The sequence below is a fragment of the Muscardinus avellanarius genome (genome assembly GCF_963383645.1).
Source record: "Muscardinus avellanarius genome assembly, chromosome: 2".
Classification (NCBI taxonomy): Eukaryota; Metazoa; Chordata; class Mammalia; order Rodentia; family Gliridae; genus Muscardinus; species Muscardinus avellanarius.
Genome location: NC_137787.1, coordinates 133,883,774 through 133,898,668, shown reverse-complemented (window position 1 = coordinate 133,898,668; position 14,895 = coordinate 133,883,774). Strand labels below are relative to the sequence as shown.

The 14,895-nt window shown below is 37.8% G+C and overlaps 1 protein-coding gene across 7 annotated transcripts in view; it reads left to right on the top strand.

Moving 5' to 3' along the window:
* DCLK1 (doublecortin like kinase 1) overlaps positions 1-14,895 on the top strand; it is a gene marked incomplete at both ends in the record, with an annotated part of 363,877 nt that overhangs the window by 50,283 nt on the left and 298,699 nt on the right. The gene's annotated exons all lie outside the window — the stretch shown is intronic.

Sequence of the window (14,895 nt, the reverse complement as noted above, 5' to 3'; positions counted from 1 at the left end):
CACACCATGAAGGGAATGTGTAGCATAGTAAGCTGCTTATATCACTAGTCAGAATGCAAAAGAGATGGGGTCCCACAGTTCCCTTTGAGGGAACACTCTCAGTGACCTAAGGATCTCCCAGGATGCCCCACATCCTAAAGGTTCCACAATCTTCCAATAGTGCTACTGTGGGAGCTACGCCTTTAACTCAGAGACCTTTGGGACACACTCATCCCAACCATTTCAATTGCTCTGCTTTGATGACTTCATGTACATCAGCAGATGACGCAGGCAAGCAGACATTTTATTAATGCTATTTAAATATTAAAAGCTGTCATCTGGGCAGTACATGCCACCCTGTTCCATAAGCCTGGGTTAAGCCTTAGCTAATGAGAGTGGAGAGACTGGTAACTTACCCCCCACCCCATAATCTTACCTCCTGCATTGCCATTTGAGCAATTACTTGGTTTTTTAGTCTCGGGACTAGTGATGAACTGATAGGGGACCTGATAGAATAGTTAATCATAAGATAGAAAAGATGTTGCAAAGATATTTAGTAAACTAGAAATTTTCAGTGAATTAAAACATTAGAGAACATCTGAGCCTTTTAAGGTCATTGACACAGGGCTTAAAGGCTTAGAGGCCAAGGCCATAGGTGGCTATAGGCAATGGACTTGTTCTGTTTAAGATAACCTAGTGATTTTTTCAGTAAATATAATGCCTTGTGATGAAACATAATGTAAAAAATTGATTATTTACTCCTTGAACTTCCCTTCCCCAAGGACTTTCTAACTACCAATTTGGAATGGGTGAGTACAGTGTTTAACACCAAACAGGTGGTTGACAAATTCAAATGAGGTTTCAGATTCTTATTCTCAAAAGATATTTAAAGAAACAACGTTTGGACAGAGCTCATTCCTTGTAACCAGAAGCCAGGCTCGGCAGGAGTCGGGCTTCTGGGCGGCTGTTGCCTAGCCCTCACTGGGCCATCTGCTTCCTGTGTATTCCCTTCAGTCCACAGGGAGAAATGGAGGGAGTGGAGGAAGGAGAAGATAAAACGGTAGTTTGAGAGCTGAGACCCATCTCTTTCAGGGTTCCTGGACATATCCTGTGCATAGCTTTGTCTCTTGTTTTTATGGAAGTATTTTAGCCATGTTTCCGTGCTCTCTACCGTTTCCATCAGTGAGGCTTGGATACCATGTCCTTGAAGGTATTCCCAGGGAGGGCTCTATCTGTTGGGATGATGTTCCCAGCCTGGGAGATACTGGTGACACCATCAGGTCTGCTTGATGCAGTTGATCTGGACAGCAGGACTCCTCTCAACACTACTTTTTTTTTTTTTTTTTTTTTTAGTATTTCAGTGACAAGTGACATATTCAAGTGCTGGAGATGAGAATATCTGGAGGGGCAGACTGCCAGCTTCTCCTCCCTCATTAGCTAATGCTTAGCCAGCATCTGCATCTGCAGGATGCCGCAGTCCTCTGCAAGGGAGGGAGGCCTTCTGCCATTGTTTTCACTCCAAGTGGACTGGAGCAATGAAAACTTGAAGGAAAGTCACGTTTTCCCTAAAGAATGCCCCTGTAAGCCAATCCTTCTGTTTAATTTCTTCAGTCTTTCTATTTAGATTGGATACATCTTATTTCTTTTGGAAGAAGTAAGAGGGTATATTGCAGCTATGGCTTTATTTGGCCTTTGATACGGCTTGATATGGCCTTTGTACATTGAGAGCCTTCCTCGGCATGTGTGGTCAGGTGGGCAGGAAGGTAAAGACTGAGGTTTCCAGTGTTCCCTACCCAGACACAGGCTAGGATTCCAGAACAATGAGTTTCCAAGATGTCCTTTCTGAGAAGTCAGTACTGGCTTTTTTTAGGTCCAATTAGGTATGACTTTTAAATTGGAATGATTAAAATCTGCATTTCAAAGTCACCCATTCTGCCCTCTCTGCTTTTGAACTATGGGTGGTCTTCTTCAATAGATTTCAGCATACTTAATTTTTAAAAAAAGATGTAACTTTGAACATTTTTCCTGTTTCATTATCTTTTTATAATCTGGCTTAAAAGTTATTTAATAATAACTAATGAGATAGTGCCTTTAGAATTCACATTGTTTTTCTAAAACTTTATGATATTAAACGATATTTAATGAGATATTCAGAAAAGGTATAATTTGGAGAGAAATATTCATGAGTCACATTGAGTTCTTAGCTTTTTTATATTAATAATTACCTAATTTTAATTTTTCTCTTAAAAGCGACTTTCATTTTTAACCATTTTATTATGTTATAATAAATCTTTATATGCATGGAAATGTTTATTTTGTAATATGAATGATGTAAAATTTCTACTAATTACTTAAGCCTGTAATAGTTTAAAACAGAGTTAGTCAACCCTGTACTGTTGACATTTTGGATAAGGTAAGTCTTTTTTTGTAGGGAGCTGTTTTAGTTTTTGTAAGAAGCTAAGTAGTATTCCTGGCCTCCATTTACCAGAGGACAGTAGAACATTCTAACCATCCCATTCTCAGCTGTCACAAAGAGAAATGGCTCCAGAAACCATCAGGTATCTTCTGGGGGACAAAGTGCTCCTGGTGGAGAACCATTACCTTCAAAATATACACCCTTTTTTTCCAATAGCAGTGGCAACAACAACAACAACAACAACAGATGCATCTTTGAAAGAGAAGATGAAACTAGAAGCAGTATTTGGTGCAAAAGTTTATGAAAATCCTGCTGGGAACATTATATTGTACGTGTGTTCTCAGTTAAGTAAAACTCAATATCCTAGGGAGCCTAAATATTGAATAATACAAGAAGTAATCAATTGTTTACATTTATACAAAATATTTCTGGAACAAATTTGATATACAGTGACATACTATAATGGAGTACCATCTGGAAAAAGCCAGTACATGGTTGAATTTTAAGCCATTGAAGGAAACTGGCAGAACATATTCAAGATGCTACTGAAGGTTAATGAATATTTCCTGGGTGTTTTATTATCCTGAATCTACATAAGAGTCCATCCTCGAGATGGACTAGAAGTGTTTGTCTACTTCCTAATTCCTACATTTTGGTGTTTTGTTTTTCCCTCTCTACCTTATTCTTTCCTGGTGCCACATTCTCTTAGTTTCTGTGCTGCTTCATTGTCTCATCTTTCTACTTTTGTTTTATTTTTTCCTTATACCTCTCTACCCTAGCACTGGTTATCTCCTGTAGGCTAGTTCTGGCCCTCTTTTTCTTTCTTCCTTCTTTATTACTCTCAATCATTTTAAATACAGGCCCATAGTCCCCCATTATAGAATTTTTTTAATATTTTATTTGTTGGTAAAATCTACCCTAAATTGATGGGAGCCTTTTGTACTCATTATTTTTGCAGTACTGGGGATGAAACCCAGGGGCATTCAACCTCTGAGCTACACCCCCAGCCCTATTTTTTATTCTTTATTTTGAAACAGGGTCTCACTAAGTTGCAGAGTGCCTAAGTAGCTGAGGCTGTCTGTGAACCACAATCCTCAGGTCTCAGCCTTCCAAGTCCTGGGATTACAAGAGTGCACCACCATGCCCGGCTTTGTACTTTATCCCACCTGTTGTGACATGTAAATGTGACACTGCAGGGTTATGAATGTTCATGGGCAACTTTCCAGATGCCATTATTAGGATGAGTATGTGTAATAAAATTATTGGGCTAGTCTTCAAAAATCTGAAAAATTCAGAATCCAAACACATTTGGCTCCCCAGATTTTAGGTAAGGTATAACAACTGTTACTTGGAACGCCATAGTAGCTCCTAATGATATCTTAATTGCTTCTCTTTTGTGTATCTCTGTCTACTGATGAGTGTTCTTTCAATGTTTCAAGTAATTTGTTTAAAATTGCAGCAATTCATTTTCCTTGACTTAGGAAGCAAAATATTCCCTGTGGTCTCTTTGGTACTGGAGTATTCTAATCTTTAAAGTTTGAAATTCTTTAAACATCTTCCCCCCTCCCCCATACCCTGCCCATTAGACTGTTGGGAAGAGGGACTATTGAAGGGTGGGATGGGGGGCACCAAGTGCTGTGTGCATGTATATCACTGTCAATATGAGTTACATTATGATGTGAGACTATAATGCACCAATAAAAGCATATTGAAAAAGGACTCCTAGGGCTTTCTAGATCCTCATGCCAAAGACCATCCTCATTAGCACTGCCAGTGACTTTAGATGAGAGCTGGCACATCATCCTCTGTCTTGCTCATGACCATCACATCTTCCTCTATCCTGACCTCTTGGAAACTGATGGAATCACATCTAAGTGTTTCCATGATTGCCCTCAACTGGCTTTGTCTCTGGCCATGTAGCCATAGGGGCTTTTCTGCTCCATTGATACATGCAGGCTCTGTAATGTCGCATATTTTGATGCCGTATCCTGTTCTTTTATCAACTGTCTCTCCCTGACCAAAGTATCCTTTTTCTCATAATCCGTTTTTGTGATTCCCTTCATGTTCATCGTCTCCAAACAGCCTCTTTTAGTGTCATGATCATATTTTATAGGAAGCTTTTATTCCCAAGGAGCTGTTTAAAAAATACCAGATTTATAAGAGTAAAGCCTAATGTTTCTTCCAGGAATTGATTCATATTATATAAAACTATATTTACAAAATGGCAGTCTTTTAATGTTTTATATAATATTTTCAAAATCACATTAAATAAGGGCATTTTGGAGCTCTACCAAAAGCTGACGTGACTTTGTATTTCTGTCAGTAGTTTGACTGTGGTTTGCAGTGCTTCGCCACCCACGAGCTCCAGAACTCAGACACTAAGCTGAGCTCTCTCAACACCCTGACGGTGTTCTAGTCTATACCAACTTGTGAACTACTTTTGATAAATAACTTGAAAAACATGGTTTGCTTATGGCTGAGATGAAAGAACAATGGGAGAATGACATCAAGTTGAACAAGTATATTGAACTGGTGTAGATAATGGATTGTTGCCAAGCTGGGGGCCCCAGTGGCAACCCCAGGTCTCTAGCGTGTGAGCAGTGTCTTAAGTCACAGGCTGGATGCATGCTGGAAGAAGACATCAATGGTATGCTTTTTGTATTCCTTTGGGTTACTCTGAGAGAATACCATATGGGGTGGCTTAAAGAATAGACATTCACTTCTCCTCATTCTTGAGGCCGGGAAGTTCAAGATGAAGATTCTGGAAGATTCATTGCTTGTCCGTAGGTGTCTGCCTTTTGCATTGATCCCATGGTGGGTGCTCCATGGTTATAATCATGTCCCAGAGGTCCCCAGTTCACTTCATATACCATAACAGTGGGGACTAGGCCCCACATATGTGAATTTTAGGGAGACGCAAACACAGAATCTACAGCATCATCTTATGAAGGTACTGGTAAATGAGAGAATCAAGTGATTACAATATACTCAAATTATGAGTTGACCTCACGAGGTTATGTTAATGTTGGTGACATTGCAAGTTCTTTGTATATGTTCTCTATGTCAGTTATGTGAGTATTGGGTAGGGCACAGCTTGACATTATGAATTCATGGGAAATAATGTGGATTTTGGTAACCAGCATAAGCTGACCAGGTATTGTGACTTGTGAAGACAAACACAGACCTGAGCAGCAGGATGTGTGGCCCCTGGAAGGTGACCATCATCTTGCCTTTCTCCCAGCGATCAGTTTGTGTGCCATGGTGTCCAGCCTCTTAGCAGCCTCTTACCACTGGATCCTGTTCACGTCTACTTTGTTTATATTGTTTTTCTCTTTACAAATCTTTTTTTTCTTTATATTTTTCTTGGAATTATTTATTTTGTATTCTTTTAAATTTTATTTATATGTTGAACATATTGAAAATGGTATACATTTAGACTGTGCTTGGTGCCTCCTCCCCCCACCACATTCCTCTTCACCCCCTCCCAACAATGAGTGTCCAGATTAACCATGCTCTATTCATACTTTTACACATACTAGGATGTAATACTAGGATGTAGGTCCTCCGTTAATTGACCTCAGCCTTCTTCCTCTCCTATCCTTCCTATATTATTTTTATACTTATAGTGTTTACATTATTTTTTCTGTTTATAAGTTTTTTTGTTTAAAAAAACCCTTTTAGCCAGGCGTGGTGGCGCACGCTTGTAATTCCCACCCTTGGGAGGCAGAGACAGGAGGATCGCGCAGGTTCGAAGCCAGCCGCGCACGCTGGTTTAGGAGACCCTGTTTCCAAATTAAAAAAAAATGTAAAAATAGGTCTGGGAGTGTAGCCCGGAGGTAGAAGGGCTTCCAGGAACCCCAGTACCACCAAAAAAAAAAAAAACAAACAAAAACAAAAACAAAAAACAACCCTTTTAGCTGCCTGTTCATCTCTACTGTCACTAGGAGTAATTAGTTATTAAGACTTTCTTAACTAACAATTACCAAATTGCCTCAGTGACCCATTTCTAGGGGGATGTGACACACCAATGGACATACTGAAGGAGGAGGGGTAAAACAATGGCTGAGAACTTTTTAATCCAAATGATATAAAGAATAGCTAATGGAACTGGGCTTGTTTAGGATGGAAAATAGCCATGTATGTAACATATGTTATAATCTTTGAACACAGAGCATGAAATATAGAAAGGAGATAAAATAGTAGTTAAGAGTTAATAATGCTGTCATGTTGGACAGTTCTTGCTCTATACATGTGTAGGCTGGACATGGTGGTACACACCTGGGCATGGTGGTGCATAGCACTTGAGAGGCTGAGACAGGAGGATTGCAGGTTCAAAGTCAGCTTCAGCAACTTAGTGAGGCTCACATCAACTTAGTAATATCCTGCTTCCAAATAAAAAATAAAATAGGGAAGGTGGGTATTGCTTGGAGGTAGAATGCCCCTGGGTTCAATCCTCAGCACCACAAAAAACAAACAAGGAAGCAAGAAAACAAACAAACAAATAAACAAACAATCTACATATGCAAAATATGACAGAATGCCTCATTGGCCAGATGAGAATTAATGCTTCTCAAGGTGCTGGTACCAAGTGTTCAGAAAACGGCACCACTTTTCTACTCCCCTCTCTATGGTTCTTCCTTCTTTCTTTCCCATCCATCCTCTTATTGAGGGATTAGGACATTATTTTATAAGTAAAGAAGATAAACTTAGAAAGAGTAAGTTATTTGAGGTTTCTTAAAAAGATATGAAAGAAAGAACTGTAGTCCAGGTCTTGGTCCATTATGCTTTCTTGGACAAGATGGCCCTGTGCAAACATTTGAGCTAATATCTTTTGAAGATGGAGGTGAATTGGTTTGTGTAGCTTCATAAGGGAGCTGGGACTCATGGGAAGATGTTTTCCATAGAGAGGAAAGGGCAATGGGTGCAATCAGAACTTCTAATCATTGGAGCTGCTGTTGGAATCAGAAAGTGCCCATTGTTGGGACCCAAGTTTTCATGCAAAGGCTGGAGAAAAAGAATAATAGTCAACAGGGATAGAATGAGGTTTTTTAAAATTCTCATTGGAAAGGAGAACCATTGAAGATACTCTTTCATTTCTTCTAAACTTTAAATTACTCTAACATTCTATTTATTCTAAAATTATATTTCTAGCATTTGGGATGGGATTGGGCAGATCCTGAGAACTCAACAAGTAACTGAATTAATATAACTTTACCACTGACACAAGGACAGGGGTTGTTTTATGTTCTGTCAGGGGAAATGAGGTTTGCAAAGTAATTCCATTAAAATATGCAGAGGGAGAATTTCAGGAGTAATCATAATGGCTCACAACAGCAGAAGTGGACGGAAGAAGGTCATTCTCAGGAATTCAGCAAAGGACTACTTTTATTAATTCTCAGGCTGTTTTTGAAAATGAAGTGATCAGCAATTTTCGGGAACTGGTTTTGCTCACTAAGGAAGACTAGAGAAATAAAGTAGATGTTTGAAAATAAGGTCCATGATAATTGTGAATGTGCTCATAATGATCTTGACATAAAGTCCACCTATTTCAAAGATTCAAGGAAATATATCTTTTTCACTATCAACAAGCTGACTAGGTATACCTTACCTCATTCAACTTTTCTTTTCTTTTTGTGGTACTGGGGATGGCATTCTACCTCTGAGCAACACCCACAGCCCTCTTTTTTTATTCTTTATTTGAAACTCACTGAGTTGTAAAGGGCCTCACTAAGTAGCTGAGGCTGGCTGTGAACTGCGATCCTATTGTTTCAGCCCCCTAAATGCTGTGATTGTAAGTGTGGACCACCATGCCCGCTGGCATTTCCTTACATAATTGGTTTTTTTTTTGTTTTTTTTTTTTTTTTTGCTGTACTGGAGATGGAACCCAGGGACATTCTACCTCCAAGCGACACCCTCACCCCTATTTTTTATTCTTTATTTTGAAACAGGGTCTCATTGAGGTACAAAGGGCCTCACTAAGTAGCTGAGATGGCTTCGAACCTGCGCAATCCTCCTGTCTCAGCCTCACGAATGCTGGGATTACAAGCGTGTGCCACCACGCCTGGCTTCTTTACATAATTTTTAAAACCTAATTTTCTCTGTTAAGCATCTTTTTTATTTAAAAAATTTTTATAGGGTCATTATAGTTCTACATCACAGTGAGATTAAAAGTGATACACTCCTATATGCACACAACATCTCTTGATGCATTTCCCTCCATACCCCACCCCACTGCCCGCTTCTTCCCTCCCCACACACTAGTGTGATTGGCAGTGATACATTCACATACAAATACAACATTATTCAGATTATTTTCTTCTTCAAGCAGTTATTTTAACTCATTCCACTTATTCCCAAGAACAAAATTGTCTTGTGATTTGATTTAAAAAGTGTGTGATGAGGGTATGAAATATAAGTTGCTTTAAATGAATGTGGATGGGTCAAGGAGCAAGCACCCTCACTGTGGTTAGCCTTTTTTTGTACATACAGTCTCACTTAATTTTTATTGACCCCATCCACATTTTATGAACAATAATTTTTTTTTTTTTACAGATCTGAGGATGAAACCCAGGGGCATTTGACCTCTGAGCTACACCCCCTGCCCTACTTTTTATTCTTCATTTTGAAACAGGGTCTCACTAAGTGGCTGAGGCTGTCCAAGAACCACGATCCTCCAGTCTCAGCCTCACGAAGTAATTTTAAGGCTCATAGTTTAAATAACTTACCTCAGGCTTTACAGTAAAGAACTAGCATTCTATCTTAAGAGGCAGACAATGAAGAGAAATAGCTCATAAAAACGGTGTTCATCTGCTTTTGTAAGATGGGGAGCTTTAAGCTATAAAGCAGTTGGTAGCATATGACACGTGCTCAATATCCTGAAATACTCAGAGGCAGCTTACAAGTAATACCTACATTTTATTGGCATTATCTTCATTCATATTTTCTCTTCATTCTATTCTCCTTTCTATTACTTCCTCCATGAGAAAATTGCTGTTCAGAAAGCCATAGTGATATTTCATTGGAACCAAAGGAAATAAGCCTAGCAATAAATCTACTTGTTTTATGCAGAAGTGAAGTTAATAGACTTTGCTTTTGGATCCAGAAGGAATTTATACTTTGCTGATGATTTTTAAAATATATTTCATTTTTAAGAATCATCCATTTTCAACACCGTTTTTTTATTCTTCTTTTACTTTGAGTCCTAAAAATGTATTCATTTTTCTTCAGAAAGATGCTGAGGTTAGGAAAGGGGGTAATGGAGTACACCTTAAAAATTGGGTTTTGTGCTTAAACATTTAAAAATAAAATATGTGTACCACTTTACTGGCAGGAATTCAGTAGCAATGATAAGAATAGAGTTACCTTCTGTGTCTAATGTTGCCTTTACAGTTGCTTTGTTTCATAGTTTTATAAATTGGGCTTTCTGGTTTCCTTGGAAACCCATTTGTGGACATCGGTTGCTAAGGAACAGCCTTTGCTGCACAAAGCAGAAGGAGCTGCTGGAGTCTGTCGGAGTCTGCCGCTGAGTGACTTCATTCTTGGCACTGACAGGCAGCAGGCAACTTAGGATCCCTTCCAGTGAGTCCTCCATCTTGATTTTCAGCCTGAAGGATTCCTATTATTTTTTCCTGACTTTTTCTTCCCTGACAGTTACCAAACTATAGGTCTATAGGGACAGAAAATTACACAAAATTTCAGAGCATCCAAGTTTTTATCTCTGTTTCATCAATCACTTGATGTCAGTGTTTTATTCAACAAAAGAAAATCTATTGCTGTTGCTACAAGACCTCAAATACACTGTAGTATCTTTATTCTTAAATTTAACACTGCACAAATGGAAGAGGCTGTTCATCTTTGCAAGCATGACACTGATGCTGGCCCATGTCCGATCTTTATTTCCTAATAATCCAATTTAAAGAGCTAGTGATTATAGTACATGTAACTGTGCCACAACCAGTTAAGACAGTAAAAATGCTCTCAGTCTTTTCTGCATTGAGATACAACAGATATTCTAATTCTTAGAGAAGCATACTCCTAACTTTGTTTGTACAGTCATTTTTTTTACAATGACTTTATAAGCTATTCTAGACATGGGAATTTGGGTGCAGTTGTGTCATCCAGGATCCACCGCCCTCTCTATTTCATGAGTATGTACTGCACAAGGAAGTCAGTATTGAGATAACTTTGAGGTCAGAGGTAACAAGATTCCCATTTTCAAAGTGGGTGCTGAGGGTAAGTACAAGCTCCATTTCCATAGTTCAGGTCAGAGTCAGATGGAGCCATCTTCTTTGGCTTATCAGGCCTAGAGGGCTGATTTGTGCTTTGGCAGGTAGTGGTAGGACTAAACCAGGACAGAGCACCATTTATCCTCTTGGCTTAGCTTTACATGGCAGCATTTGGTAAATTCATTGTATTGTAAGAATTATCTATTACAAATACAGGCTTTTATAGGTAGGTATTTTATAAGCTCATATAATAAAGTGAGACTCTTTGAGCAAGTTGGTTACCTTCCCTAAGCCTTGTGTTAATTATCTATAAGTGATAACTCCTGTGGTTGTAATAAGACTGAGATAACATATGTGAAATGCTTAGTTAGGGATCTAAGTCATATGAGGTCCTAAAAACAATAGTAGCTTTCTAGAAAAGGCAAATCCGTAAGGGTAGACTAATAGCTGCAGGGGCTGGAGGTGGGAACAGAAAATGACAGCTGAAAGTGTTCTGATATTAAATTGGGTGATGGCTGCCCACTGTATACTACATGTTCTAAAGATCACTGAATTAAACAATTAAAATGGGTGACTTTATGGCACATAAATTATAATTATATAAAGCTATGTTAAAGATAGTAGCTAAAAGTTATAGTAGAGAATTAAGCCTTGCTTCTCATAGGTTATTTTTATTGGACTGATAATATCTTAGAGGATATTACTCAAGCCAGGATATCCCAGAATCTGTGTAATGATGAACATAAAATTATAATGAGGTCTTATTGTACTTTTATATATTGATAGGTAGTAATTATTTTTGTGATTTTCATATATTATACAAATTTCAGTTTTATAGATACCTTCAACTTGTATGACTCTGAGGATAGAAAAATAATTAGTTTTTTTTAATGAGTCAGACTATATTATTAATTAATTAGCTATTTAATTAGAGGTAATATGAACTGAATCCAGGGCCTTGTAGATGCTAGGCATATGCTCTACCACTGAGCGACATTCCCAGTATTTATTTTATTTTTTTATTTTGAAAAAGTGTCTTACTAAGTTGTCAGGCAATCCTCTTGCCTCAGCCTCCCAAGTGGTTGAGATTACAGGTGTGCACCACTGAACCTGGTTCAGACTACACTATTTTAATAAAGAATTTAGGCCTACTAATTGCAAAGTATATTGCTGTGATTCTGCTTTTTAGACTCATGTTCATCTGATAGGGCTGTATATTTATTTAAGTCAACAACTTTAATGATCACCCACTGTATGTCAGTGATTTTTCTGGACCCTGGAGGTAGATCTATAAAGAAGACAGAAATTTAGTTTTAGGAATGACAAGTTTGAGATCTCTGTTAGTTACACATGTAGAAATACTACATAGAAAGTTTGATACAGTCTAGAATTCAAGAGAGAAGTCAGGCCTGAAGACATAAACTTGGAGGACAAAGGAATATAGATAATATTGAAAGCCAAAACACTAGAGGATCCCATCAGGGACATGTTAGTCATTAAAGAAGAGTTCCAAAGATCTGACCTCAGTTACTACAAAATTAAGGACTGCAGCAAAGAACCGGAGACTCAAGAAGGAGCAGCTGGTTAGACCAGGGGAGAGTCAGCAGTCTGGAACCCGGGAAGCCAAATGTACCCAGAAGGACAAAGGGACACCTAGATAAGATGAATCCCAAGAATCCTTGGTAGAATATGGTAAACTAGAGGTCACTGACAGTCATGAGCAATTTTGAAGGAAAGATGCGGTCAGGTCCCGAACACATAGAAATGATACATTTTTGAGAAGATGGAAATGCTAATTCACCCTGATTTGATCATTACACATTGTTTTAAGCATCATATTATCATATTGTACACTACAAATATGAGTAAATATTGTGTGTCAATTAAAAAAGTAAACGATGCCAATGTCTAATGTAGATGAGAAGGTGGAGTTTTGGGGAAAATCAGGGGGAAATTAGAACAAGCTGAGACAAGTCTTTTGGGAAGAATTGCAGAGGAAACTGGTGAATGAAGTGAGATAATAAGGATGGGCTTAATCTGGTATTTGAATCTGAAAAATTGGAGGACTTGGTACTGGGCTAATTTAAATTTCAATTTCTTTGTTACACCTGTCTCAGTCAACATGTATTCGATGGTGCTGTTCAAGTTTTGCTTTTCAAGCTGATAGTTTGTACAACAAAATTCAAGTTATATGTATATAGATTTATTGATATAAAAATTTCCCCACAACCAGAAGGCAATACAGTCTAGTGGTGAGGGTCATACATTTTATGTTGTTCAGCATGGGGTTTGAGTCTATCTTCTGCTCCTTATTAGCTATGTGAGCTGGGCCAACTCGAAGTTGTTCTTAGTCTTGGGTTTCCTCATCTGTAAAATTTGAATAGTAATATTCTTAGGTTGTAATGAGCCTTAAGTGATATACTGTAGTTTAAGTCCTGTACTTAGCCCAGAATCTACCACCCATATTAACTTTCTAGTAAAGATTAGCTGTCATTATATATGTTAATTTATATTTCTACATGGAATAAAATAGCATAGTAAAATAATATGGGACTCAGAATCAGCCATAATTGAGGTTCTATGTTATTTCATCTCCAGCTATCTATATGTTTCTAAATGTTGCTGGGTCCCCATATCTAAAACGGGTCTCACAAGAATAGGATTATTTCTGTACTTGGAATATTGAGATAGGAGGATTGCAGGTTTGCAACCAGCCTTGGAAACTTATCGAGAGCTTCAGCAATTCATTGAGGACCTCAGCAACTCAGTGAGACCTTGTTTCAAACTAAAAAATAAAATGTGGCTGGAGATGTAGCTCAGAAATAGAATTCCCATGAGTTATATCTCCAGTACCACACACACACACACACACACACACACACACACACGGGATTAAATGAGATATTTATATGATGAGAGAACTAAACAATATATTTATAAAGCTACATTGCATCTTATAAAGTTCCATATTGTTTATTTAAAATAAAATTGTCTTATATATTACATATATTCTATTAGATTTACTTATTAAGAAAGAAGAAATCTTAATATACTTTTGCAGTGTTAAGTATTTAATTTTATGAGAAGCTTGCATTCCAAATAAAATTAACCAATCTAAGTGATATCTTAACAAGAATAGTAAGAAGCTATGTTTGGTAAAAATGTTTGAAGTGCTAAAACACTATAAGTAGAAGAATGGAAATGTGCATCTCGTTATGCATATATGCAATTATATAAAAGATATATTTCCATATAAACTGCCTCATATTGCTCTAAGTGAATGAGTTTCCTTGGAGCCGAGCAAGTGCCTTTCATCTTTCTGTCAGCATACCACAGTAAAAACACAGAGGAAGGAGAATGAGGTCAACTAGGCCTCAACTAAACCCTCCAAATAAGAATAACCTACCAGTAGGGAGAAATGAAGTTAGTGTGGGCTTGTATGATAAAAGCTAACCTGAACTTCATATATTTATTTTTACCAAAATTCAAGGTGAAGGAATCACTACTGAGCCCTCTTGTTCATCCTTTAAGGATACACAACAGCAAACATTACTGTTGTTACTACTAGTTTACTTTATAAAATTCTCAAGTCTTCCCAATACTATCATGGCCTCTGATTCCTATAATTCTCAGAATCACCCAGTGAGATAAGTTTTAAAACCCATATTATGACCATCTTTAAAGAATCAAACTGATTTCTTTGGAGATTATATTATTGCCTATGGTTAAACACTGGAACTAACCATGTTAATAAGTTGGACTAAGAAGATTTCTTTCCAGGCATTATGAAAGGAGTGCTAATGATAACATTCTGATCTTTCTCAGACACTTGACATTTAAAAAAACAAGGGTCTAGAACCATAATTAACTTTTCTTTGGTATTAGAGACTGAATCTAAAAAGCATTCTAACTTTGAGCTAAACCCCCAGCCCAATTTTATTCATTATTTTTAAACAAAGCCTAGGTAAGTTCTGAGGCTGGTCTCAAAACTGTGATCCTCCTACCTCAGCCTCTCAAGTATGGACTGGTCTTTTGAAAGAAGCTGAACTTAATAGGTAGAGAAGGAAAGAAAGGGGATGAAAAGGGAAGAGATTATAATAGGCAGGGGTGAGATGAGAAGGAGAGAAGTCATTTCCATCACTTTCTTAGTGATGGAGTGCTGCCTTCTGAGAAAGCATGTGATCACGTAGCCCAGTCTTGGAGTCAAAACCCAAACCCACGTTAACAAGTTAAGTAACGTTCTCACTGAAGAAAGAGCTGTGAATGGTGGATGTA